The following is a 6,000-nucleotide window of genomic DNA, read 5'->3' on the forward strand; positions in this document are numbered from 1 at the left end:
CCCGCCCAAAATTGCCTAAAACAAATCTGTCTTTCGAGCGTTGCTGAGCATCCTGCTGAAGATGCTTCCAGTTCCTGTAGTCCCCAAAATGGTTAGTTGCTGAATGAAATCACAGCAAAACTTTCTACTGAAACTGTAATTGTTTTCTGTTCTGGCTGCAGCAAAACTGGAAAAAAAATACATAATGACAGTAAGGTTTCCTACACTACCAATATTTTTATACAAGTAACAGTAAAATCTAGACAAAATTATAATTAAATTCACAGTTTTTTTCTTCCCCTAGAAAACAGGATACAAATATTCATGTTTGGATACATGGATAATAGAAAACACTGCAATTCTATTTTATGATGATTTTTTTGTTAGTATGGTCTGAGTTACTGAAAAGCTTTTCAATATTATGCATCTGGAAATGTGAAGAGTTGCCAAAAGCAGGATGAGAACTAAAGAAAATCTTCATCTTCAGATGTGTGCAAATTGTTTCAGATTCACCCCCCCAAAAATACCGTCAAGACATTGACTTCAGAAAGGTAGATATTCAAATTCTTTGCAGATCTGAGAAATAATGTCTTTTTTAACAAGCACACTGAACCTAAGATATTAACTGTGTCAGTAAAGTGTTGTAAATAAAAAAAGTTATTTAGACAGAATTTTTCAAACAGAGAAACCTACAGAATCCCAATAACACATTTTGCATACAAAAAAGAAAATTGAAAAAATTATCAAAATTACTGAGGAGGAAAATATAGTCTTTTATTTACAGTCAATGTAAGAATTTAGTTTAAAAATAAATACTCCATCCCACAACAATAACTATTACAAAGTCATTCATAGCACATGTTGGTTTTTGAGAAAATTATACTTTCAGATACACAGTAGAAACACACACACACACACACACACACACACACACACACGCACACGCACACACATATATAATTACAACATGGAGCAGGGAAAAAGCACCTGAATCTATTTAACTTATTCTTTTAAGACATTTGTAACATATTGAATCAGGAACTATTCCAAGGAGTTTAATTCTGAAAACCAAAAAAAGCTAAACGACATTAATATTACATTATTTTTGCTTTACATATTGTAGGATGATAAATGCAAAGTTAATTTCAATTCAAAGGACAGCAAATATATAATTGCTGACTGTATTTGCAAACATTCAAGCAAAGCTCTGATTTTATTAAAGCAAATCCCACATGGACATCAGAGGCCTAAATGCTGTTATGTCTGTGAAACTTGCTAGGTACACATAGAACACTATCAGCATTGCAAGAGATTTTACCATTTTGCTACATCTTCAAAGAGAAGTTAAGCAGCCAAAGAGGCCTCTCTTTTGATGATTTTGTATCATATGGAGAGAAGAGAGGGAAGCATACCAACAATAATAATATTCAACAGAGCAAATATTTAACTCAGAATGATTGGAAAGGAAAAAGAACCCAAATAGCTAAAGGGAGGTTGAAAATCATACTATAATCCTACTAAAAACACTTTCCAGTGGTCAGGTCTTGATTTTTCATGTCATATTATTTTTCCATTTTTGCTTTCTTAGCTTCTAAATGTGGCAAAGCTTTTAGTACAGTGAGCAGTAGCTAAGTACACTGGCAGGGGCAGCTTTTGTTCTTGAGGCTGATATACCCTCCAGCAAAAATAGGTCATTATATATCTGTATTTCTTAAAGTATATAGCTCTGTTATTCCTGGGGAACATACAGTCAATCATCATCTGGGCATTCACAGCTTTGCTGAAAGCACCTACTTGGAAAGAAACTGCTTTTATCAACTCTCTATGCAAAGTCCTTATCCAGTCCCATCTGACAAGGAGCATGAGTCTTCCTTTGCAATAGGTATCATGGTTTCAAAACCAATGCAATATGACAAGCACATTTCATTTGACATAGCTTTTGGCCCCCAAAATCTGTTCAATTTCCCTCTCAAATCTCTCCCTTCTCTGAGCTATATGGAGATGAAAGTGTGTTGTTCAGGCTACATGCCTGATGAGCACACACAGAGATTATTTCACTTGACCACAGTAGCACTCAGGCCCCCTTAGAAACTTACCCAAGAAAAGCTGGCTTGATTGTCTGATCTTTTAATTAAACAAAGCCCAAACAAACCCAAGCAAACACTTGAGTTCAAAAGAAAATCCACAAGGAAGATATAGTGAGGTTAATATTGTTGTTTCAATGGCACTGCAATGTTTTCACTCTTTACAGCCCTTCTAAAACACACTGGACTGTAACACAAACTATAAAAATTAATAGAATGAGAAAAAGGTATTATTTTTATCTGGAATGAAATCAGTTTTATTTATTCACCTTCCTGTCAGATATGAAAAAAGTCTAGAACAGAACTGTGAGCTTGTTATGCTTTGATTAATTACAAAATGGTATGCTCCCATATAAAATCTAGAAGATAACCACACCACAAAAAATCATCCTAATCAATAGAAAAAAAATTATAAGAACATGGCTTTTTTCCAGTTTATAGTGATTAGCTGCTATTGGCAAATACACCTCTAAAACTACTTTACACCTAAGAAGTATCAGGGGCTATACAGCATCTATGTTAATATGCTGACAACTGATGCTCCAAGCTGTGGGAAGCAGTGCCATAATCTTAGATTGGTACCCAGTTTCTGCAGTTTCTATAACATACTGTCTGTGGATAGCTGCTCAGGATTTATTCAACAACAATGGATTGTATTTACAACATGCCAAATCAGACAGTAAAAGTACTAAACTACAAGCTTGGCCCCTCTGGGAGAAGTCAGGGAGAAAATGTACTATATAAAGTACTCAAATGCATAGTTCAGAGATTGAAAAATCATCTTGTGGAAGATTAAAAAAATTAAAGACAATTATCAACCAGTCAACAGATGTAACAGGTCTTCTTTCTACAGTCACTTGAACTTCTATAATGATGCCATTCATCAGTACCAATATAGTACACAAATCTCAGCCTGTCAGTACTCTTCAGGTCTTTGAGCTCACCAAATACATTATGGTTCAATGTTGATCACAAAAACATCCTAACATTCTTAGTATTATTTTGTGCCACCGTTAACTTCTAATTGCAATGAAGACTGCAGTCATCAGTGATGACAGAATTTGGCCCCATCACTTGGCCCTATGATACAAGTACCAGCTTATGATTGAGAGAGGCTGAGAAGGCAGATGTCATGGCAGCTAAATTCATCTTACCTCTAGGAAAATATCAATGTTCCTGCCAGGACAACACTGGGAAAACTGAAACACAGCTGTCTGTCAGGACTCTGATGATGGATTGCTCTTTTAACAGCTTTTTAGTCAATATTCTACTGGTCAAAGCACAAGAGTAAGACAATATAAGTGATTTTGTTTGTATCAAATAATCATGTGATCAGTACATAGGCACAGGATGATGCTCATATACATGAATACAGCATTTCTGAAATCTGTAAAACCTAATGAGCGGATACATACAACTCTACAAAACTTTTGCTATTTTGGAAGAGTCTTCTAGCTTTTACCTTAATCTGGAAATATAGGTGTGATCTCTTCCCTTTTGAAAATCAACCATTGAGATTATTTTCCAGTCTCCCTTCCAGGAGTCCCCCAGGCAATCTATGCTCAGGGAATTCTGTAGTGTAGTTCCTGAGAAACAAGCTGCTGGAAACTGATGGATAAAGCAAAGATGCCCTGAAACAGCCTTCTCCATCCTCCAAAAGCTCCCAGGACTCCAAAACCTTTGTAGGCAGATCACACCACAGAAAACAAATCATGTCCCACACTGGGACAGTTAGCACAGTTTTCCTAATGGTGTTCGCAATGGATATTTTTTACCATGTGGGCCAGAGGAATACAAGCATAAGTAAACCTGCATGCATATATAAGCACTATCAGCCTGTATAAAAAGGCTTCTTATTTACTCAATATTAGCTTATTGAAGGTGAAATTGAGGTGAAAGAGTATGAAATTAAATTAACCAGAAACAGCTAATGAAAAAAAAAAGGTGCAGCCTTTAGTTTAGTCTGAGATGACACCTGGCAGAAGAGACCACAGGAAATGCAGTGCTGTTCCACATTAGGGAAAAGCTTATGTCACTTGATAATGTCCTCCCAGGAAGGTGGAGCACTCTGTCTCGAAGCCATTTATCAGTTCAGCATTTTTACTTCATTGGTTCTTACATTATACAATCTTTTATATCCAGTGCTTAAATTTTACTAACAGGTCCTAATTTAAAAGCTTGAATTCTATGATATATCAAATAAAAATTTAAATACAGTCGAAGCTTGCAAAATTTCCTAAGATGGTACTGTTTAAGTATACCTCATTTTCACCAAGTGGAAAAAAAATTTTTGTAACGTTGTTTTGAATACTTTTAAATTGAGAGAACTGTTTATAAAAATAAGCAAGAAAAGGTCTTGTAGGCATTTTGAAAAAAAAAACTTGCAAAGCCAAGTGTTTTTGATGAGGTCTACCAATTTTGCTTGCACAACTTCTGAACTTTAGATCTCCAAAACAGTTGCATAAAATTCTTACGGTTTAAACCCTATTTAGCAGTGGAAATATTTAGTAATGATATTAGCAGGCCATATCTAAAAGTAGAGACAGTTATTTAAATCTGGCACCATGTTAACTGTACCCAAGGTAAAGTCTCTTGCAGATGCTCAAACCTTTGACTACTAAGGAACTAGGGTTTCTAGGATTCTGGGATTTCTCACTGTGCAATCTAAAATGCCAGCTTTCTCAGACTTAGCCTGGGAATCTCCAAAACAGTGTTTAATTTCAGGGCATATAAATTTTCTACCTTAATGCTGTAAGATGCATCAAACAAATGTTAATTATTAATAATTTGAAATAGAAATATTTATATACAGAAACTGAAGTTCATAGTTTCTGTTTTGATGCAAAAAATTCTAAGTTAAATATAAAAGTTTAATATTCAATATATACATTTACAAGGCTATGATAAAACACAAGGCAAAACAATTGCAGGGGTTAATGATGGCAAAACACCTGGGTAGTTCTCATAGTTAGATAAAAACCTAATGAAAAAATGATTTTTCAGACCTCAAAGACACTAAAAGGTCATCCATTTTAAAATCAACAAGTGATAATGTTGTAAATAATGTAAAGAGGACTTTTCAGTTTATTATCTATTCATTGTACACTGAATTCTTCCTAATAATTTGATTTATAAATCAGTACTTGTCAGTGTATTGTCAGTGTGGGTAATAAGCACCTAATGAGTAACATGGGTTTTAATACTCCTATGCTTTACAGCCTTTGAGAAGCTTGGCAGTAACAGAAGTAATGAAACCAATACACAACAGAAAATTCCCCCTCTTGAGCCACATCTACTTTGCAGTCACAGAAGTGACTTCTGTGAAGTGAGGTATTTTAAGTTAAATGGACCAGAAAATTGTAACTGTCTAGCTATTGCCGCTTGGCTTAATTGAGTCCACTCTTTCACTTCCTTGACAGCAATGTAGACATGTACCACAGACTTCTGTTTCATTCCATCATTGTAGTTTCCTTCTGTTCTCCTTCTGTCCTTTTATTCTCCCCAAACTAGGAAGCTCAAGGTAAAGTGAGGCATCAAACTAAGGTCTAAAGCTTAAAACATAATGTTTGGTGACCTTTGGTGACCCCAAAGATGAGTGGTGGTTGATGCACATTTGTTATGCCTGAAGTGTCTAAATATTTCAGAAATAAACAGCTTATGTAGACATATCTGTAAATATCTCCTCTCTAATACACAATTTTAGTTAACGCCAGCTCCTGTGGCTTCAATCACTGCCTGAAGACACTTGTGGGAATCACTGGGGGAGAAACTGTGATATTTACCTGATGAATGCCATCTTACAGTCTTCATTAAGACAATGAATCAAATAATCTAGGTGTGCTATATAAGTGTTTGAATCTTCTAAAAAATAGCATTAATTCTCAAAACCTTGGCAAATTGCTAATTTGATAAAAGAATTATAAGTCTGATCAAGGAA

Source organism: Zonotrichia albicollis, chromosome 6, assembly GCF_047830755.1.
Source record: "Zonotrichia albicollis isolate bZonAlb1 chromosome 6, bZonAlb1.hap1, whole genome shotgun sequence".
Classification (NCBI taxonomy): domain Eukaryota; kingdom Metazoa; phylum Chordata; class Aves; order Passeriformes; family Passerellidae; genus Zonotrichia; species Zonotrichia albicollis.